Source organism: Tachypleus tridentatus, chromosome 11, assembly GCF_004210375.1.
Source record: "Tachypleus tridentatus isolate NWPU-2018 chromosome 11, ASM421037v1, whole genome shotgun sequence".
Taxonomy (NCBI): domain Eukaryota; kingdom Metazoa; phylum Arthropoda; class Merostomata; order Xiphosura; family Limulidae; genus Tachypleus; species Tachypleus tridentatus.
In genome coordinates, this window is record NC_134835.1 from 26,431,951 (window position 1) to 26,456,311 (window position 24,361).

Genomic DNA, 24,361 nt, shown 5'->3' on the forward strand with positions numbered 1-24,361 from the left:
TGTAATATCCAGGTTTTCTTCCGCCCTGAAACATAAACGCATTACCACCTTGTGCTACAGTAAAAAGGGCTATCTTCTGTGCCCTTCCTCATGCAGAAGCGCGTAATGTAAATATTAAGAGTCATAAACCAAAAATAATTACTTTTTTTTTATTCTTAACAAGCGTAAAACGCTCGTGGGTTGTTTTTCATTGCTCGTTTCTGGCTTTATTTCAAAGGTTTGTTAGTGATATTATTTCTCTGTAAACTCAAATAGAGAAAAGTAAAACGCCTCTAACAAAGTTGGTGTTTCACTGCTTGAGCTAGGGATGTGAAAATGTCTACATTATACCATTATGTAGGTTTATGGGAGTTTGTAGTTCTACAGTAAGCCATCGGCGTGTATGAAATGACGAACATTTTCATAGAACAAAGACTTTATGACCCTGTTCCACCCGTCTTTATAAAAATAAGTAATCATATGATTGGTCAAAAAGCTAGAAAGTGGAGTATAGGTAAAATAAATTCATCATAAGGGAGAAAATTGGATGTTGAATACGTTGCAGTGTTCCAAGGTCCATGAGTATTTATACACGAGAATAGAGGCTCCACATGAACGCGTTCGAAATGATGGACTCTCCAGTGTCGAACCTATATAAGTAACGGGTCTCCGCCTGTTTGTTGTGCAGTACGACGTTAATTAACTTATCTATTCAGTGCTTTATGGCTGGTGCAAAGAAATTCCTGCAATACGTTACAATGTTATTTATGTGCTCACAGAAAGAGAGCGAACGGCATATTTCACATTCTTTACGTCATGTTCAAACGATAGAGTCGTACAGCGTCTATTAACCAAAGTGCTTGGTAAGAGGATATGTTGACTTCTACAATTTTTTTTATAGTATGTGAGTGGAGAAACGTTTTTGTGGTTGCGAGTTATTTTAATGCAACGATTTCACGGTTCTTCGTGAGAAACTGTAATCTAATAAAATGTCGCTCATTTGGAGCGTGAAATTAAGCCTAAAATGCAAAGATAACTGAAGAGTTTAGGCATAAAATATAATGCATCGTTGATAAAGTAGAGTGTGATACGTTTTCTCACTTGTGTAACACTATCACAGCGAAGAAAATCTCATGTTCGAGTCTTCCGAGATGGATGTGGTCAGTGGTTGAACAGGTAAATAATTAGAATATAAAACAAAACCCATACATTCTGGATACTTTTATAAACGAAAGTGTGTTGAAGATACAATTCAGTCACAATAATATAGAACGTGTTGTTCGTTTCATGTCTGCATTTATGGAATAACAACACATTACAATAGCAATAATGTAAAGTGTTTACGATATCTGGATTTGTAGAATATTTATTGTTATTTTATAAATGATAGATATGCGTTACACTTGGTTTTCGATTACAGATATCAGGCGCAAGTTGAGCCGTAGTTTTTAAAGTAGAATCTGTCCACAGAAAGAGAGATTTAAGATTTCTTACAGAAACAGCCGTTTGTTGAAATGTTACTATAACAATCTCTTATAACGGGAGACCAACTTAACAGTTGGTTCTTATCTTACTCGTCGTATGTTTTAATCGTTGTTTTAATTAATGTACCGCACGTGCACAGTATTTAAAATTTCGGAAAATTGTATGAATTCTTCAAAAGTCGGGTATAAGATAAGTGTCCACATATCCAACTGACAGAATGTTTATTTCTTAAAGCGGAATTGGACGGCGGTGCACGAAGTTGTCGACGGTCCCATCGCTTCTAGGCCCGGCATGGCCAGGTGGCTAAGGTACTCGACTCGTAATCCAAGGGTCGCTGGTTCGAATCCTCGTCACACCAAACATGCTTGCCCTTTCAGCCGTTGGTAAAAGAGTAGCCCAAGAGTTGGCGGTAGGTGCTGATGACTAGCTGTCTTCCTTCTTGTCTTGTACTGCTAAATTAGGGACGGCTAGCGCAGATAGCTCTAGTGTAGCTTTGCGCGAAATTCAAAAACAAACAAACAAAACCCAGCGTTTCTATAGCAGCAACGTGCAGACAGCTACCCCACCTTTCTCTGCGCTTACATCAGAGGGCAGAATGATGAATATCTTGGTGAACTTCATTTTCAGAGACAAAAGCCTTTCCACCTACAGTAATATAATGTTAAACAACATAATGTGTTCTCTCCTGAACATAATGTTAAACAAGTAGTCTGTAGGCTTATTAAGCTAAATACTGGGTTGCGATACTCGTTATGGGCAGAACATTGATAACCCATTGTGTAGCTTAGTGTAAAATTCCAAACAAACGCTCTCTTGCCGTGATTAACGTCCCCTGCTGGTTCAGCGGTAAGTGTACAGATTTACAACGCTAAAATCAGGAGTTCGATTCCTCTCGATGGATACAGCAGGTATCACAAACGAACTGTGGTTAACTTAAGTTATAGGTTTATATATGATCATATATTTGTCACAAACGCATACTACATCTTCCAGTATATACATAACTGTGCACTTTGGATGTGCCAATAATAATTAAAACACGTTCAAGCTATTTGGACAGTACAGCTAGTGTACGGGTTAATAAATCAACAGGTTTGAGGCTCATAGGGGCTACCCTTTTCCCTCATTTCAAACATATATAGTTAAGTACGTTTCCAGTACAGCTTGCCCCGTGGTTTGGACACTCGACTCACAATCTGTGGGTCGTAGGTTTCACTTGCAATAACGAATGTGTTCATTCTTTCAGCTGTGGAGCCGTTATAATGTAATGGTCAATTTAGTTTTTCGTTGGCAAAAGTTTAGTCCAAGAGATAAATAGTGGTGGGTGGCGATAACTATTGCCTCCCATCTAGTCTTCCACTTCTAAATTGTGGACGGTCAGCGAAGACAACCCACGAGTAGCTTAGCACGAAATTCAACAAAGTAAAATCAACCGTCAGCTTGTAGATATTTCAAACGTTACGCTACAAATCAAAACTGTTCGTTTCAGGTGTTTTTATCATGCATGTTTTTTCTGAAACAGCAAAGTGAGTTTACGGTTCTAAGAATTATTATTACAGCTCTTTTCTCAACTGTCTTCATTACAAGGTCATACACTAATTCTGTATAGTATCTATATTATAGATAATAATATATAGGTATATATGTATATATATGGTGAACGCAACAATACATTGATATAACACTGGTATTCATCTGGTTTGTTTTGTTTTGAATTTCGCGCAAAGCTACTCGAGGTCTGTTTATGCTAGCTGTCCCTAATTTAGCAGTGTAAGACTAGAGGGAAGGCAGCTAGTCATCACCACTCACCGCCAACTCTTGGGCTACTATTTTACCTACGAATAGTGGGATTGACCGGGTATTCATTTGATCGCTTTCACTCATAATCTTAACGGGTAGTTGCAGCGAAACCAACACACAAATACTTTATAAAAGTATTATATGATCAAATTTTTTTCTCGTCTCTTTTGATTATTATGTAGGCTTCCTGATTTATATAAAGCGTAAAAATATTGAGTTCCTGTGAAAACATAATGTATTTTGATAAAGTAAGGTTATATTTTTAATTATTAATTAAAACTACTAAGTTGCAGCAAATGTCAGGTTGCTTGTATTGTTACCGAATAAGAGTTATATGGAAGCTCTCACGTTTCTTATAATATTTGTATGTAAATTTCTATAAATATATATAGTTAATGCAAGACATTTACAATTTCAAGGAGACCCATTTACAGTTTCAAGGAGGGAAAGTCAACATTTCGAGGGGAGATAGTTACAGTTTCTAAGAGAGAGTTACAGATTACATGAATGACAGGGTTTCAAAAAAGGGACATTTACAAATTCCAGGAGAGATAGTTACAGTTTAAATGGGAGACAGTTACAATTTCCAAGAGAAACTTGAACAATTGATACGTTTAACGGACTTCCAAAGAATGATACTTACTAATATATATATTTACACAGAGAACGTTAAAAGTAAGTGAATGTAGATATGTTTTTACGTGTGTTTGTGTGCAGTATTTCATAACTTACAACGAACATTTTCGCAACACTAGTTTACCGCTGCACAAATACAGCTGGAGAAAACTGAGTCAGGATTTATGGAGTTGTCAAGTGAAACAAATGCCTGTTGACAATATCATGCAGTAACGCTAAAGTTACTAAACATTATATATACAACATAAATCTGTCACAGAACAGGTTATCTTAACCCGAGTAAATCGCCACACATGCGCGTTTTTTCTTCTATTTTTGAAAACAGTTTAGAGAAGTTGCAAACACGATCATAAACAAAACAGTGAATGTTAAATTTATTGTTAACATAGTTTAATAAATTGTGCAGATGAACGGTTGAAGTTCCTAATACCTGTCATATGTGTTAAAGCATTCTTACGGGAAAGCCACACCATGAACCTCAATGAAAATGTTTATTTTTGAATTTCGCGCAAAGCTACACTAGGGCTATCTGTGCTAGCCGTCCCTAATTTAGCAGTGTAAGACTAGAGGGAAGGCAGCTAGTCATCACCACCTATCGCCAACTGTTGGGTTACTCTTTTACCAACAAATAGTTGGATTGACTGTAACATTATAACGCCCCCACGGCTGAAAGGGCGAGCATGTTTGGTTCGACGGGGATAAAGAATCGAGCACCTTAACCATCTAGCTATGTCGGGTCTAATGTAAATGTGCGAAGGTAGGTAAGTATTCCAAACTGAAAACCATATTACTTCAAAGGTTACCAGCTGCTGTGTAATAAAAATAAAAATATGTCTTTGTATTTTTTTGAAACGGCCTTAAGCCTTCAAATATGATTCGTACGTAACTTTCGAATCATTTCAAAATTAAAGTATAACAAAATAATAAAACTGAATATATTTCAAACACTATATTATGATATTGTTTATTAATGTGTACACAAATATGAGTTATCATTGATGGTTGATACGTATACAAATACGGGACATCATTGTTTAGTAATGTGTATGCAAATACGGTCCGTCTTTGTTTATTAATATCTGTACAAATATGGGTCTTATTGCGGGTTACAACTGTTGTTGGGTTTCCCGTAATGTCGGCTACTCCGAATGCACGACCAACGTAAAGCTTGCAATGTTTTTGATGAAATGTTTAACCTTCATTTTGTGAACATAAAATAAATTAAGGATTTTTTTAATCAGAAACTTCGAAGATAAAGCTGTATAAATTAGAATGGGAAACGAAAAAGGCTTAATTTGTAACATAAATTTTAGCCTCGCTAGTTTACTGTCGCGAGTGTTTTACGAACAAGTCAAAGATGGCGGCTGGACAATGCTTCACTAACTTCATATTTGTACATCATGAAGGTTTACAATATTTAACATTGTGATTTTCAGTTCCTTGAACCGAATTAAAATTATTAAATTTCGTACACGTCGGGAGTTTTGACATAATATCGTGTGTTAAATTTTTGTTGTTGTTGTTGATACAAGATGGTCAAAAGCTTTCTGTGGTTTTTATGATAAAAATCAAATTTTTATTCTACTTTGATTATCTGACCATGATTTTAATACTGTGCAGTGCACGAGGCTTATGATGACGAGAAACCTACTTGAAAAGAAAAGAGTCAAGTTGACCTAAAATGACCTTAGAAGGTCAAAACTTTGTTCTGTACTTTATTCTAATTAAAATTGTAATACTCATATTAGCTGTCTTTAGAACGCATTAGTACGTGAGACTGTTCGATGAAACTTCCATTAATTGTACAAACGTCGAATAGGCTTAGCTATATTTTCGCACTTGTCTTTGAGTTTGTTCTATCGTTTTATGAAGTTCTATTAACAGTTTACGACTTGCTCGAACGATCTCACTTATAAACTGTATATTCAGATGACTATAATATGATTAGTGTCTTCTTCTAGTCCAAGTTCACTATGTACAGCCGCTTTTCCTTCTCTGATATCTGTAACTTTAGCAGCTTCTATGATTATCGTTGTAAAAACCAGATGAATAATAGTTTTATTTTTGTCATCCTGACCTGTGTAAACAAAGTAATGAAAATACGTATGTCTTTTGATAACAGTTGTGTAATTAAAAAAACAAAAATCACACACGACAATGTAATTCAACTATATATGTATGTCTAAGCAATTTGACGCAGAACACCACTTGTTCTTGTAGCTAACAAATTTCTATTTAACTTGTACAATTGTTTGTTTGTTTTGGAATTTCGCACAAACCATTCGAAGGCTATCTGTGCTAGCCGTCCCTGATTTAGCAGTGTAAGACCAGAGGGAAGGCAGTTAGTCATCACCACCCACCGCCAACTCTTGGGCTACTCTTTTACCAACGAATAGTGGGATTGACCGTCACATTATAACGCCCCCACGACTGAAAGGGCGAGCATGTTTGGCGCGACGGGAATGCGAACCCGCGACCCTCAGATTACGAGTCACACGCCTTAACGCGCTTGGCCATGCCGGGCCAACTTGTACAATCAGAATGTTTAAAAAAGTAATTTTTATTCCTGGGGTCGGGCCACGATATTTATAATCGATAAAACCCAACCAAACACTCGATCAAATAATATAAAGAAGTACCAGCATTTTAAAGAAACCAGAGAACATATAAATATTCGTATACGTGTAGGAGATTTCATCATACTTGAATTCCTAGATACTTGACATCTGTAGGAATCTTCGTGATACAATATTTGGAAAACGAAAACACGGAGGACAAAAAATAAAAAATGTGTACATCGGGTAATAACATGAAAAAAGGAGGTCGGATCAGAATATGTGATATAATTGAGAAATAAAAAATAATCCCAAACACCTTTAAAAGGTTTCTTTGTTAACGATTTTGTTTGTTTGTTTTTGAATTTCGTACAAAGCTACTCGAGGGCTATCTGTGCCTAATTTAGCAGTGTAGGACTAGAGGGAAGGCAGCTTGCCATTACCACCCACCGTCAACTCTTGGGCTACTTTTTTACCAACGAATAGTAGGAGAGAACGTCACATTATAACGCCCCCACGGCTGGGAGGGCGAGCATGTTTGGCGCGAAGGGGATGCGAACCCGCGACCCTCAGATTACGAGTCGCACGCCTTAACACGCTTGGCCATGCCGGGCCCTTTGTTAACGAAAGCTGTTAGTCAAGTCCATCCACCGTTAACCCTATTTTATCAGCGCATGTTATAATGCTTCCCTGGCTGAAAGGTTGTTCATGTTCTTTAACGGGATTCGAACTCGCAGGTTGCTAGTCTTGTGCCAGAACCATGTCAGCCACCATCGGAATACGTATCGTGTTATTACAGAAGAATTCGTGCGTGCGTTTGTACTCAGGCTGCAGGGTTTCCATATAGATAGCATAATATAACAATCGAGATTTATTTTTCCTTCGCCATTAAAACTGTAATTTCGGAGAAATATGCAAAGTAATGTTACTTTTATTTATAAAAAAAACGTAAGAGATATTATTGATAAATATTGTTTCAGAGGTAAGGTTTTCCCGTTTCAAAATTACTCGCAGGAACATGCGCGCTAGCCATCCCTAGTTTCGAAATGATGGACGAAAATAAAATGTCTAACTGACAGTGCCTCCCGCTTACATATGGGCTGATCTTGTCCGCTAGGAAGATAAAATAAAACAATGTGGAATGACTAGAGTGTTCGTGGGGGAGAGAAAAAACATAATATTTCATGAAAAGAAAATGCAGATTCTATAAAGTAATTTTAATTAACAGTAAATAATAATTATGTAACACTGTTTACAATTGAAACTTCCTCACGCAATTAAAAAAACGAATTGATTTTCGCTATTATGAGAAATTAAAACTATAGTTTGAAGTTTAATTTAAACAGAAATAAAATAATAGAAAGTGAGATAAACAATACGCATGTTTTCTTACAGCAAATTCACATCGGGCTATCTGCTGAGCCCACTGAGGGGAATCCAACCCCTGATTTTAGCGTTGTAAGTCTGTAGACTTACCGCTGTACTGGCGGGGTGCTGAGATAAACACTAAAACATGGGTCTAGAGTAGCAGAAATTGTATTTTCTGTATTGCTGTTGGAAAGAATAACAAAGAAAAATCTTAGAAAGCGCTGTGGTTATTTAACATTTTAATACATTTTGCTCAAGCGAACTCGCATATTTATACATTAAATATATAATAATTAATTAATTTTGAGAACCTATATTTCTAGCTCAAAGTAACAAAATGAGTTGAATGACTTATAAACATATGATTGTTAAATTTTGTCATATGTATTGTTATTTAGTTATACTATAACTAACAACTGAAACGTGCTGGAACGAAATGCACGTGCAGCTGGAAGTTCAGATACACGTCATGATCTTTTACTCGATTTGACATATAATTCTCACGTTATTCAAATGACTGAACACGTGAGCGTCTCTTTCTATAGCTTAGAAGGAAACCTTCTAGGCTCTTGTTAAACCTCATTATGCAGTTTAATTCTGTGAAATATACGAGTATATAGACTTCATCTGTAAAATGGTATGTAAGAAACGTGTTTTAATAGTATTTGGATATTTGTGCTGATGTTTCGCGTATTGGTGTAACAGTGTAAACTATACAACTGTCAGGATCGCATTATGTAAGAGAGGAATAAGGACTTTACGGTAATGTTCGTCTCTGTTCCCAAGGATTCAGTTTTCCATGATATAACAGACAACATCTCTTTCCTCTTATTTTCGTTATTTCATTCTCTGTCTCATGGTTTCATCAAATAATGGAAAGAAATACTCTGTTCTGTTTGTTTGTTTTGAATTTCGCGCAAAGGGCTATCTGCGCTAGCCGTCCCTAATTCAGCATCGTAAGACTAGAGGGGAGGCAGCTAGTCATCACCACCCACCGCCAACTCTTGTGCTACTCTTTTACCAACGAATATTGGGATTGACCGTCACATTATAACGCCACCACGGCTGAAAGGGCGAGCATGTTTGGCGCGACCGGGATTCGAACCCGCGACCCTTGGATTACGAGTCGAACGCCTTAACACGCTTGGCCATGCCGGGCCACTCTCTTCTGAAACCTTAAAGTTATTCTATATAATGCGGTTTCATCAAACAATACAGACAAATACTCTCTTCTGAAACCTTGCAGTTTCATCAAAACATAAAGAGAAATACTCTTTTCCGAAACCTTAGGGCCTGGCATGGCCTAGCGCGTTAAGGCGTGCGCTTCGTAATCTGAGGGTCGCGGGTTCGCGCCCGAGTCGCGCCAAAACATGCTCGCCCTCCCAGTCGTGGGGGCGTTATATGTTACGGTCAATCCCACTATTCGTTGGTAAAAGAGTAGCCCAAGAGTTGGCGGTGGGTGGTGATGACTAGCTGCCTTCCCTCTAGTCTTACACTGCTAAATTAGGGACGGCTAGCACAGATAGCCCTCGAGTAGCTTTGTGCGAAATTCCAAAAACCTAACCTAAACGGAAACCTTAAAGTCATTCTACAGGTTGCGGTTTAACCAAACAACAGAGATAAATACTCTTTTTTGAAACCTTAAAGCTATATCACAGACTATGGTTTCATAAGATATCAGAGAGGAATACTAACTTGTGAAAACTTCAAGATATTCCTCAGACTATGGTTTCATAAGATATCAGAGAGGAATACTAACTTGTGAAAACTTCAAGATATTCCTCAGACTATGGTTTGATAAGATATCAGAGAGGAATACTAACTTCTGAAAACATCAAGATATTCCTCAGACTATGGTTTCATAAGATATCAGAGAGAAATACTAACTTCTGAAAACATCAAGATATTCCTCAGACTATGGTTTCATAAGATATCAGAGAGGAATACTAACTTGTGAAAACTTCAAGATATTCCTCAGACTATGGTTTCATAAGATATCAGAGAGGAATACTAACTTCTGAAAACATCAAAATATTCCTCAGACTATGGTTTCATAAGATATCAGAGAGAAATACTAACTTCTGAAAACATCAAGATATTCCTCAGACTATGGTTTCATAAGATATCAGAGAGGAATACTAACTTGTGAAAACTTCAAGATATTCCTCAGACTATGGTTTCATAAGATATCAGAGAGGAATACTAACTTCTGAAAACATCAAGATATTCCTCAGACTATGGTTTCATAAGATATCAGAGAGAAATACTAACTTCTGAAAACATCAAGATATTCCTCAGACTATGGTTTCATAAGATATCAGAGAGGAATACTAACTTATGAAAACTTCAAGATATTCCTCAGACTATGGTTTCACTTGGCTGTAAAGGAAAACAGGATGTGGAGTCACAAGATACAAAAAAGAGTACACTTCTGACTTCTTCCTTGCTTTCTTTTGGACATGTTTTCAGTAGATACCAGATTTGTTCAGTTCATTGTTGTGACCTATTCGGTTTCACAACGAATTATATAAAATATTTTCCCTCTGAACAAATTAAGATACTCATTCTGATAGATTTTCTCTGAGAATTTATAAATTTTAAATAATATGATTTTGTTCACTGTTGTCACTCACTATACGACTAAATTACTAAATAAAGGTAGTCTCTATCTCTTATATTTTACTTAATTCTAGTCGTTATACGGTTTTACAAGTTACTAAATAATGGTAGATTATATCTCTTATATCTTTAGTTAATCATTGTCACTATAAGACTCTACAAGTTACTAAATAAAGGTAGACTGTATCTCTTATATCTTTAGTTAATCATTGTCACTATACAACTCTACAAGTTACTAAATAATGGTAGACTGTATCTCTTATACCTTTAGTTAATCCTTGTCACTATACGACTCTACAAGTTACTAAATAATGGTAGACTGTATCTCTTATACCTTTAGTTAATCATTGTCACTACACGACTCTACAAGTTACTAAATAATGGTAGACTGTATCTCTTATACTTTTAGTTAATCATTGTCACTATAAGTGACTACTAAATAAAGGTAGACTGTATCTCTTATACCTTTAGTTAATCATTGTCACTATAAGACTCTACAAGTTACTAAATAAAGGTAGACTGTATCTCTTATATCTTTAGTTAATCATTGTCACTATACAACTCTACAAGTTGTATCTCTTATACCTTTAGTTAATCATTGTCACTATACGACTCTACAAGTTATTGGATAAGGGTAGTCTGTATCTCTTATTTCTTTAGCTTATTCTAGTAGTTATATGGTTTCATCCGTTTCTAGGACACACTCTTTACGGATATACGTTTCTAGAAGCTGCTAAGTAAGGGTACAATCAGTTTTATTTCACTACTTTATCAGCTGTTTTATATTAAAACAAATCTTCATCCGATTCATGATTTGTTTTATTTCCCTTATTATACATTTTGAATACAAAGAACGTAAAGTTATTGGCGTATTGGTCATCCCATCAGTAATGTCCGAAAATTTAATACAGAAAGTGTATCATCATTTCTGTCTTTGTAGAAGGTTTTACTGACTAAAATATGTAGTAGGACGTGTATAAAAATGTTCAGACAAATAAAACAAAGTAACCCAAGTCCACTTTTTTATATCATTAATCAAATAAACCCTTATGAAGATGGATGTGTCTGAGGAGCACATCAGACATATAATGTTTTATGAGTTTACAAAAGGCAATAGTGCAGCAGAAACTACACAAAACATTCAAGGTGTTTATGGTGCAGAGTCTCTCAATGAAATAAAATGTTGAAGGTGGTTTCAGAAGTTCAGATCAGGTGACTACAGTTTAAGTGATGCGTCACGTTCAGGTCATCCTGTTGAGTTTAATGATGACTTGCTGCTGGCTACACTTGATGAATATTGTGATGTAACAGTTGAAGAACAAGCACAGAAGCTTAATTTAACCTATTCAACAGTTTACCGTCATCTGTAACAACTTAAAAAGGTGTCAAAACTTGGAAAATGGGTCCCCCATGATTTGACAGAAGCCAACCTAAGAGCAAGAGTGGACATTTTCACTTCTCTAGAGATGAAAAATGGATATTATAAAAATGTTAAACACAGCAGACAATGACTCAGTGCAGGCAAACTGGCTAAAGCACAGCTCAAAATGGATTTCCACCCATGAAAGTCTTGTTAAGCGTTTGTTGGGATATTGTTGGTGTGATCCACTTTGAGTTGTTGCCACTTAATGTAACGATTACATCAGAATTCTCTTGTCAACAGTTAGAGCGCTTGCATGTTGCACTGAAAGAAAAGAGGCCAGCAATCATAAAAGTGTTGTGTTACACCAGGATAATGCACGCCCCATACAGCAAGAATCACATCTGTAAAGACTGAAGAGCTAGACTGGGAAAAACTTCCACATCCTCCTTATTCTCCAGATCTTTCCTCATCTGATTATCATCTAGTTTGCAGAACTATCTTGATGGAAAAGAGTTTGGAACACATGAAGATGTCAAAACTACCCTCTCTACATTCTTTTCCTCCAAGCTCCAAGAATTTTATAGAAGTGACATTCAGAAACTTGTGAATCATTTGCAGGAAGTAATTAATAATATCTGAACAAACATTATTGATTAAATAACATTAAAAGCGTTTGAAATCGTTTCTCTTTTTATGAACCTAAAATCGGACATTACTTCAGGGATGACCTGATGTATATGAATGATTTTAAATGTCTGTCGGAAAGTTTTACACTTAATAGGTTGGTCACCTTCTCGGCTATATCTCATTTTGTTATTTATTAAAATGTATAAACTTTAAAAGAAAAGAGTAAACACATAAAAGCTAAACCTTGAATGAAGCCTGATATTTGGAATCTATTATATATATTTGTCAGTACAAAGTTCTTTTCGGACAAACGAGACTCTGTGATTTGAAGTGTGTTCTCCATAACCTAACCTGTGAACCTTAAACCTATGGATACTAGAATACTCCTTGTCCACGTTAGAAAGTAACGAAATATATATAAAGATCTAGAATGTCCCACACGTGAACCACGAATAAGTGAGATTGAAGCTAATATGAAATACACTTTAAGTTAGAGATAATATTAGTATAAAGAAAACGTTGTACTAAGTAGTAATAGTGTAGAAGGCACTTTAAACTACAAATAGTATTAGTTATACAGAACACCTTGTATTATGTGGTATTAGTGTAGAAGGTTTGTTTTGAATTTTACGCAGAGCTACTCGAGGGCTATCTGCGCAGTATAAAAGGCACTTTAAACTAGAAATTAGTGTAGTAGGTGGTATTAGTGTAGAAGGTTTGTTTTGAATTTTACGCAGAGCTACTCGAGGGCTATCTGCGCAGTATAAAAGGCACTTTAAACTAGAAATAGTATTAGTGTAAGGAACACCTTGTACCAGATAGCATATAGTGTAGAAGACACTTTAAACTAGAGATAGTATTAGCATAAAGAACAACTTGTACTAAATAGTATTAGTATAGAAGACGCTTTAAACTACAGATAGGATTAGTATAAATAACACCTTGTACAAGAGGAAGTATTACTATAGAAGACACTTTAAACTGCAGATAAATATAGAGATAGTGTTAGTATAAAAACCCATTTTACTAAGTAGTATTACTATAGAAGGAACTTTAAACTAGAGATAGTGTTAGTATAAAAACCCATTTTACTAAGTAGTATAAACATAGAGGACACTGTAAACTAGAGATAGTGTTAGTATAAAAACCCATTTTACTAAGTAGTATTAGCATAGAGGACACTGTAAACTAGAGATAGTGTTAGTATAAAAACCCATTTTACTAATTAGTATTAGTATAGAAGGAACTTTAAACTAGAGATAGTGTTAGTATAAAAAGAACAACTTATACTAGAGGCAGTATTCATATAGCAGATACTCTAAACTAGAAATAGTATTAGTATAAATAAAACACAGTGTACTAAGTAATATTAATATAGAAGACACTTTGTACAAGAAATAGTATTAGTATAAAGAACACCTTGTACTAGAGCCGGTATTAGTTTAGAAAACACTTTAAACTGGAGATAATATTAGTGCAAAGAACACCTTGTCCTAGCGGCAGTATCATAATAGCAGATACTTTAAACAAGAAATAGTATTAGTATAAAGAACATATTGTACTTTTTAGTATTAGCATAGAGGACACTTTAAACTAGAGATAGTGTTAGTATAAAAACCCATTTTACTAAGTAGTATTAGTATAGAAGGAACTTTAAACTAGAGATAGTGTTAGTATAAAAACCCATTTTACTAAGTAGTATTAGTATAGAAGGAACTTTAAACTAGAGATAGTGTTAGTATAAAAACCCATTTTACTAAGTAGTATTAGCATAGAGGACACTGTAAACTAGAGATAGTGTTAGTATAAAAACCCATTTTACTAAGTAGTATTAGTATAGAAGGAACTTTAAACTAGAGATAGTGTTAGTATAAAAACCCATTTTACTAAGTAGTATTAGTATAGAAGGAACTTTAAACTAGAGATAGTGTTAGTATAAAAACCCATTTTACTAAGTAGTATTAGCATAGAGGACACTGTAAACTAGAGATAGTGTTAGTATAAAAACCCATTTTACTAAGTAGTATTAGTATAGAAGGAACTTTAAACTAGAGATAGTGTTAGTATAAAAACCCATTTTACTAAGTAGTATTAGTATAGAAGGAACTTTAAACTAGAGATAGTGTTAGTATAAAAACCCATTTTACTAAGTAGTATTAGCATAGAGGACACTTTAAACTAGAGATAGTGTTAGTATAAAAACCCATTTTACTAAGTAGTATTAGTATAGAAGGAACTTTAAACTAGAGATAGTGTTAGTATAAAAACCCATTTTACTAAGTAGTATTAGTATAGAAGGAACTTTAAACTAGAGATAGTGTTAGTATAAAAACCCATTTTACTAAGTAGTATTAGTATAGAAGGAACTTTAAACTAGAGATAGTGTTAGTATAAAAACCCATTTTACTAAGTAGTATTAGTATAGAAGGAACTTTAAACTAGAGATAGTGTTAGTATAAAAACCCATTTTACTAAGTAGTATTAGTATAGAAGGAACTTTAAACTAGAGATAGTGTTAGAATAAAAACCCATTTTACTAAGTAGTATTAGCATAGAGGACACTTTAAACTAGAGATAGTGTTAGTATAAAAACCCATTTTACTAAGTAGTATTAGTATAGAAGGAACTTTAAACTAGAGATAGTGTTAGTATAAAAACCCATTTTACTAAGTAGTATTAGTATAGAAGGAACTTTAAACTAGAGATAGTGTTAGTATAAAAACCCATTTTACTAAGTAGTATTAGTATAGAAGGAACTTTAAACTAGAGATAGTGTTAGTATAAAAACCCATTTTACTAAGTAGTATTAGTATAGAAGGAACTTTAAACTAGAGATAGTGTTAGAATAAAAACCCATTTTACTAAGTAGTATTAGTATAGAGGACACTTTAAACTAGAGATAGTGTTAGTATAAAAACCCATTTTACTAAGTAGTATTAGTATAGAAGGAACTTTAAACTAGAGATAGTGTTAGTATAAAAACCCATTTTACTAAGTAGTATTAGCATAGAGATAGGACACTTTAAACTAGAGATAGTGTTAGTATAAAAACCCATTTTACTAAGTAGTATTAGTATAGAAGGAACTTTAAACTAGAGATAGTGTTAGTATAAAAACCCATTTTACTAAGTAGTATTAGTATAGAAGGAACTTTAAACTAGAGATAGTGTTAGTATAAAAACCCATTTTACTAAGTAGTATTAGTATAGAAGGAACTTTAAACTAGAGATAGTGTTAGTATAAAAACCCATTTTACTAAGTAGTATTAGTATAGAAGGAACTTTAAACTAGAGATAGTGTTAGTATAAAAACCCATTTTACTAAGTAGTATTAGTATAGAAGGAACTTTAAACTAGAGATAGTGTTAGTATAAAAACCCATTTTACTAAGTAGTATTAGTATAGAAGGAACTTTAAACTAGAGATAGTGTTAGTATAAAAACCCATTTTACTAAGTAGTATTAGTATAGAAGGAACTTTAAACTAGAGATAGTGTTAGTATAAAAACCCATTTTACTAAGTAGTATTAGTATAGAAGGAACTTTAAACTAGAGATAGTGTTAGTATAAAAACCCATTTTACTAAGTAGTATTAGTATAGAAGGAACTTTAAACTAGAGATAGTGTTAGTATAAAAACCCATTTTACTAAGTAGTATTAGTATAGAAGGAACTTTAAACTAGAGATAGTGTTAGTATAAAAACCCATTTTACTAAGTAGTATTAGTATAGAAGGAACTTTAAACTAGAGATAGTGTTAGTATAAAAACCCATTTTACTAAGTAGTATTAGTATAGAAGGAACTTTAAACTAGAGATAGTGTTAGTATAAAAACCCATTTTACTAAGTAGTATTAGTATAGAAGGAACTTTAAACTAGAGATAGTGTTAGTATAAAAACCCATTTTACTAAGTAGTATTAGTATAGAAGGAACTTTAAACTAGAGATAGTGTTAGTATAAAAACCCATTTTACTAAGTAGTATTAGTATAGAAGGAACTTTAAACTAGAGTATAGTGTTAGTATAAAACCCATTTTACTAAGTAGTATTAGTATAGAAGGAACTTTAAACTAGAGATAGTGTTAGTATAAAAACCCATTTTACTAAGTAGTATTAGTATAGAGGACACTTTAAACTAGAGATAGTGTTAGTATAAAAACCCATTTTACTAAGTAGTATTAGTATAGAAGGAACTTTAAACTAGAGATAGTGTTAGTATAAAAACCCATTTTACTAAGTAGTATTAGTATAGAAGGAACTTTAAACTAGAGATAGTGTTAGTATAAAAACCCATTTTACTAAGTAGTATTAGTATAGAAGGAACTTTAAACTAGAGATAGTGTTAGTATAAAAACCCATTTTACTAAGTAGTATTAGTATAGAAGGAACTTTAAACTAGAGATAGTGTTAGTATAAAAACCCATTTTACTAAGTAGTATTAGTATAGAAGGAACTTTAAACTAGAGATAGTGTTAGTATAAAAACCCATTTTACTAAGTAGTATTAGTATAGAAGGAACTTTAAACTAGAGATAGTGTTAGTATAAAAACCCATTTTACTAAGTAGTATTAGTATAGAAGGAACTTTAAACTAGAGATAGTGTTAGTATAAAAACCCATTTTACTAAGTAGTATTAGTATAGAAGGAACTTTAAACTAGAGATAGTGTTAGTATAAAAACCCATTTTACTAAGTAGTATTAGTATAGAAGGAACTTTAAACTAGAGATAGTGTTAGTATAAAAACCCATTTTACTAAGTAGTATTAGTATAGAAGGAACTTTAAACTAGAGATAGTGTTAGTATAAAAACCCATTTTACTAAGTAGTATTAGTATAGAAGGAACTTTAAACTAGAGATAGTGTTAGTATAAAAACCCATTTTACTAAGTAGTATTAGTATAGAAGGAACTTTAAACTAGAGATAGTGTTAGTATAAAAACCCATTTTACTAAGTAGTATTAGTATAGAAGGAACTTTAAACTAGAGATAGTGTTAGTATAAAAACCCATTTTACTAAGTAGTATTAGTATAGAAGGAACTTTAAACTAGAGATAGTGTTAGTATAAAAACCCATTTTACTAAGTAGTATTAGTATAGAAGGAACTTTAAACTAGAGATAGTGTTAGTATAAAAACCCATTTTACTAAGTAGTATTAGTATAGAAGGAACTTTAAACTAGAGATAGTGTTAGTATAAAAACCCATTTTACTAAGTAGTATTAGTATAGAAGGAACTTTAAACTAGAGATAGTGTTAGTATAAAACCCATTTTACTAAAACTTTAAACTAGAGATAGTGTTAGTATAAAAACCCATTTTACTAAGTAGTATTAGTATAGAAGGAACTTTAAACTAGAGATAGTGTTAGTATAAAAACCCATTTTACTAAGTAGTATTAGTATAGAAGGAACTTTAAACTAGAGATAGTGTTAGTATAAAAACCCATTTTACTAAGTAGTATTAGTATAGAAGGAACTTTAAACTAGAGATAGTGTTAGTATAAAAACCCATTTTACTAAGTAGTATTAGTATAGAAGGAACTTTAAACTAGAGATAGTGTTAGTATAAAAACCCATTTTACTAAGTAGTATTAGTATAGAAGGAACTTTAAACTAGAGATAGTGTTAGTATAAAAACCCATTTTACTAAGTAGTATTAGTATAGAAGGAACTTTAAACTAGAGATAGTGTTAGTATAAAAACCCATTTTACTAAGTAGTATTAGTATAGAAGGAACTTTAAACTAGAGATAGTGTTAGTATAAAAACCCATTTTACTAAGTAGTATTAGTATAGAAGGAACTTTAAACTAGAGATAGTGTTAGTATAAAAACCCATTTTACTAAGTAGTATAGAAGGAACTTTAAACTAGAGATAGTGTTAGTATAGAAGGAACTTTAAACTAGAGATAGTGTTAGTATAAAAACCCATTTTACTAAGTAGTATTAGTATAGAAGGAACTTTAAACTAGAGATAGTGTTAGTATAAAAACCCATTTTACTAAGTAGTATTAGTATAGAAGGAACTTTAAACTAGAGATAGTGTTAGTATAAAAACCCATTTTACTAAGTAGTATTAGCATAGAGGACACTTTAAACTAGAAATAGTGTTAGTATAAAAACCCATTTTACTAAGTAGTATTAGTATAGAAGGAACTTTAAACTAGAGATAGTGTTAGTATAAAAACCCATTTTACTAAGTAGTATTAGTATAGAAGGAACTTTAAACTAGAGATAGTGTTAGTATAAAAACCCATTTTACTAAGTAGTATTAGCATAGAGGACACTTTAAACTAGAGATAGTGTTAGTATAAAAACCCATTTTACTAAGTAGTATTAGTATAGAAGGAACTTTAAACTAGAGATAGTGTTAGTATAAAAACCCATTTTACTAAGTAGTATTAGTATAGAAGGAACTTTAAACTAGAGATAGTGTTAGTATAAAAACCCATTTTACTAAGTAGTATTAGTATAGAAGGAACTTTAAACTAGAGATAGTGTTAGTATAAAAACCCATTTTACTAAGTAGTATTAGCATAGAGGACACTTTAAACTAGAGATAGTGTTAGTATAAAAACCCATTTTACTAAGTAGTATTAGTATAGAAGGAACTTTAAACTAGAGATAGTGTTAGTATAAAAACCCATTTTACTAAGTAGTATTAGTATAGAAGGAACTTTAAACTAGAGATAGTGTTAGTATAAAAACCCATTTTACTAAGTAGTATTAGTATAGAAGGAACTTTAAACTAGAGATAGTGTTAGTATAAAAACCCATTTTACTAAGTAGTATTAGTATAGAAGGAACTTTAAACTAGAGATAGTGTTAGTATAAAAACCCATTTTACTAAGTAGTATTAGCATAGAAGGAACTTTAAACTAGAGATAGTGTTAGTATAAAAACCCATTTTACTAAGTAGTATTAGCATAGAAGGAACTTTAAACTAGAGATAGTGTTAGTATAAAAACCCATTTTACTAAGTAGTATTAGTATAGAAGGAACTTTAAACTAGAGATAGTGTTAGTATAAAAACCCATTTTACTAAGTAGTATTAGCATAGAGGACACTTTAAACTAGAGATAGTGTTAGTATAAAAACCCATTTTACTAAGTAGTATTAGTATAGAAGGAACTTTAAACTAGAGATAGTGTTAGTATAAAAACCCATTTTACTAAGTAGTATTAGTATAGAAGGAACTTTAAACTAGAGATAGTGTTAGTATAAAAACCCATTTTACTAAGTAGTATTAGTATAGAAGGAACTTTAAACTAGAGATAGTGTTAGTATAAAAACCCATTTTACTAAGTAGTATTAGTATAGAAGGAACTTTAAACCAGAAATAGTAGTATAAAGAACAACTTGTACTTTGTAGTATTAGTATAGAAGACACTTTAAACTAGAGATAGTATTAGTACTATATTAGTTGTGTATATATATAACTGTTGTAAAATTACTGTTGTATTAACTTTCTAATACAACGCCTTACTTTCTGTACGAAGGTTACAAAGCGTATCGTCACACACACACGCATGCGCATAATAAAACATATTACAATCAAATTACCGAAATACAAGAAGAAACACAACATATATTCAAATGATATACACTTTCTAATGTATCACAGATCCGTAAAGTAACTTGATACAAGGACCAATGATGGAAGTGCATCCTTATATAAAGCCAAACATAGTTTACTTGTTCTATTTTTATGATTCAAGTTGTGTTTTCTAAACAAACATTTCGATTGTCTTATAGAGTACAAAAATAAATAAATGTTACAGAATTATTTACAGGAGTTTTCTATTTGATTCTTTGCGTAGCTTGTACTGTTTAAATATTAAGCTACTCGCTTCCTTCAAGATCAATAACAAGCAATAATTGTTGCTTGTCAATAACAAACGCTATCTCTCCCATACGCTTAATGTTCGACAAAAACAGTTCGTATGTTTACAGATTTACATTTTCAGGAAGTATAATTATCCATGAATTCTTTTCAAGCATTTTTTTCCAACGCATTGAAGTGAAACACATTTTATCACATTATAGTGTTAAGTTATTCAATAAAAACCTACCCGTAGCCAGGTGTTACGGACATTACACTAAGTAACATGCAACTAGTTTCATAGTTTATTTATATAAGCTTTGTACAGATAAAGAGATAAGTCGCACTGAAAGAGATGAAACATGGATATTTCGACAGAAGACATAAAATAAGGTAAAAGACTAATACTGACATGCCTGTTACTTACCACGAAAGTAGAACAGTCAATAGCAAAGCTGTGAAACATTGACTTATTTTATTTGTCTTTATAAGTAACTGTAACAACCAAAACGTACAACATAGGCCTAGAATTATATCAGTGATTCCAAGAACTTTGATTGAAGTTCGAGTGTCGAAGGGTTAACTGAGGTAAAAAATGACCAGTCATGAGTGGTTAAATATTTGTACTGTCAAACACTTTAATGTGTTCTATTTGTTGCAGTTAATTTTGAGAAACTGTTATTTTAAAATTAAAAAAAATATTTATAAATTGCCTTTGTTTAACAATATACCTTTCTAGTGTAGATTACATATATGCTTATATGAACTTCACAGTTGTATGGATACAAAGTAATTCTAAATGTTAAATATACTATTTCTAGTTTGATTTGGTTTGAATTTTGCGCAAAGCTACTCGAGGGCTATCTGCGCTAGCCGTCCCTAATTTAGCAGTATAAGACTAGAGGGAAGGCAGCTAGTCATCAACACCCACCGCCAACACTTGGGCTACTCTTTTACCAACAAATAGTGGGATTGCTCGTCACATATAACGCCCCCACGGCTGAAAGGATGAGCATGTTTGGTGTGACGGGGATTCGAACCCGTGACCCTCGGATTACGAGTCGAGTGCCTTTAATTCTGATAATTGATTATTGATAATTATTGTTTGCATGGCTTTAGTCAAGTACGTTAATATCAAAGCTTACTACAAGGTTTCAACTTTGGGATACAATCTACCGTTGAAGACTCTGACAGCTTCGGTTCCCCTCGGTGGGCTCAGCAGATAGCCCACGTGGCTTTGCTATAGAGAACACACACACACTCTGACAGCTCTAGGTAGACACAGGTTGTCAAATAAGTTAAATATTCAATAATTTTCAGTTATTCTAATTCTCACGGTGCCAAACTACAACTAGAATATCTGTTGATGGACTGCAAGATAAAATAAATTATTTTCTGAATATTATTTTTAATTTATCATTCGTCTGCAATCGCTCTGTAGACCTGTTTTTTATGCCTGACGTCACACAGTTGCTGTTAACAGCATATTTATAGTACGATAAATTATTACTGGAATATTAGTTCATTAAACTAGAAAGAAAAATAACGCTTACGATTGTTTGGTTGCTTTAAATGGTATAGTAGGACTTGCTAAGCTGCGGTGTTGTTATACCTACTTATAGCAATTTCTGGTTTGCGATATTGGATAAATTCAACAGTAAGCCTAAAACTGAATTATTTTCTGCAGCCTACAAAACCTCGGGACAAAATCTACTAATGTTTACTTCGATGTGGAAAATGGTTAATGAAAAATTTACAGTTTAGTAGTTGAACGTGTTGTGGAAATGTATTATTGACTAGTTTTTCTGTCAGTTTCTTAGTTGGGACGTAGTACATCAGAGAATAACTTTCTCTGTTAAAATGTAATTGTAACTCTCACGGTTGGAAAATAACTTTTATATAAATACGTAGTACCAGTACCAGTTTAGTATAGTTATAAATATGGGTATTTAAAAACAAGTAACTGTTGTTGTTATACGTGTCATGTTTGTACAGAAACAGACACTGAGAAATCCAGGAAAGCAGTGTTTCTCAACACCAGCAAACAATCGAAATACTTCTATAGGAAACATAACTTAGAAAATAAAAATCCAAAATAATGAAAATATGATACGTTATATTGTATAGAGATCCAATTCCGCCATCTACCCATTCGTTGTGCATTTCTTTAGAGGTTTGTATTCTATTACAACGGGTATATGTTTTCATATATATCAGTCTTAATTTGTTCTTTTACCGTTTCGATTGTATTATCTTAACGTTGTGCTTGTTTGTTTGTTTTGTTTTAAATTAAGCACAAAGCTACACAGTGGACTATCTGTGCTCTGCCCACCACGGGTATCGAAACCCGGTTTTTAGCGTTGTAAGTCCACAGACATACCGCTGAGCCACTGGGGGGGGGGCGTTGTGTTTGTTCCTTAACCTTCGTGCACAAAGTACTGCGTTTAAAAACGAAGGTTTTTCCCACTGCACTGTGCACCCTTCAGTTGAGGGTCAGTGTTGATGCTCTTATTAGGAATACCTTATTTTACTGTCAGATGATAACTGACTAGTTCTTTGTGTGTTATATAACTCAATGCACGTAAATAATACTTAATAGGATTCATTCATTTGATCTTTGAAAATTACAGTAAAGATCTTTAAATAAAATTTATGAACAGTTTCCTAGAATCCTGCCTGGAGAAATTCAGACTAATGGACAAACATTAAAATGTATTTTTTTTACATCATAAATTTATGCGTTCGCACACGAATGAAACAATTTCAAAACGTATTATTATTTCATGAAATAATGTTTCCAGCAGTTATTGTTTGCCAGTCCCCGGCATGGCCAGGTGGGTAGGGCACTCGACTCGTAATCCGAGCGTCGCGGGTTTGAATCCCTGTCATACCAAACATGTTCGCCCTTTCAGCCGTGGGGGCGTTATAATGTTACGGTCAATCTCACTATTCGTTGGTAAAAGAGTAGCCCAAGAGTTGGCGGTGGGTGATGATGACTAGCTGCCTTCCCTCTAGTCCTACAGTGCTAAATTAGGGATGGCTAGCACAGATAGCCCTTGTGTAGCTTTGCGCGAAATTCAAAACAAACTAAACAAACAAATTATTGTTTGCCACTTTCTAACATAAGCTCATATTATTCAATTGATGAACTTGGATTCTAGATCTGGTACAATATACTTTATAAAATCAGAGAATTTATGTAGCGTTTTACACACAACGATGTATATAAATGGTTATGATACACATTTGTTTATTTAAGGTCTATTCCCACTTTCAGTTGACCGTAAACCTGAGGGTTTATAATGCGCAAATTCAAGGTCTTATTTCTGGAAGTTCCGCGGTGGGTTAGCGTCAATTTTACGGACTTAGAACGCTAAAATCCTGGGTGAACAGAGCGCATGCAATCCATGGTGTAGCTTTGCACGAAACAAGCAAACAAATTCTATTCCTGGACGAATTTAGCAGAAATTATCCACTGTGCAGCAATTTTTGTTGACAACGAACAAATTAAAGTTAATATATATTTCACTGTGGTTGAATTCAGATCAAAACTTTGTCTTTTCAAATGAAGATTTCTAAAGAAAACAAAAACTGAAAACATCAAGTGATAATTAAATTATTAAACTACTCTAGGGGTCTCTTCGCGATTATTGTTTTTTTTTTATAAAATTATTATCCTGTTTATGTACTTTTTTCGTAGACAGACCTTGACAGAAGAATAACAGAATATTGAGTAAAGAAAACGTTTCATAATAGAATGTTGAGTAAAGAAAACGTTTCATAATAGAATGTTGAGTAATGAAAACGTTTCATAACAGAATTTTGAGTAAAGAAAACGTTTCATGACAGAATGTTGAGTAAAGAAAACGTTTCATAACAGAATTTTGAGTAAAGAAAACGTTTCATAACAGAATGTTGAGTAAAGAAAACGTTTCATAACAGAATGTTGAATAAAGAAAACGTTTCATAATAGAATGTTGAATAAAGAAAACGTTTCATAACAGAATGTTGAATAAAGAAAACGTTTCAATATAATTTTTTACCATCGACAACAGTGCTTAAATTGTACAGTTAAGCACAAAAATGTTTTTCACGATGTAGATACTTTAAGCCTA

At 33.2% G+C, this 24,361-nt stretch overlaps 1 protein-coding gene across 1 annotated transcript in view; it reads left to right on the forward strand.

Annotated features, from left to right (window-relative positions):
* Nucleotides 1-545: 545 nt before the first annotated feature.
* LOC143231791 (homeobox protein abdominal-B-like) overlaps nt 546-24,361 on the forward strand; it is a 73,702-nt gene continuing 49,886 nt past the window's right edge. The window contains exon 1 of the mRNA XM_076466446.1: nt 546-1,155. The gene's annotated coding sequence lies outside the window, so the exon portion shown is untranslated. The remainder of the gene's footprint in view (nt 1,156-24,361) is intronic.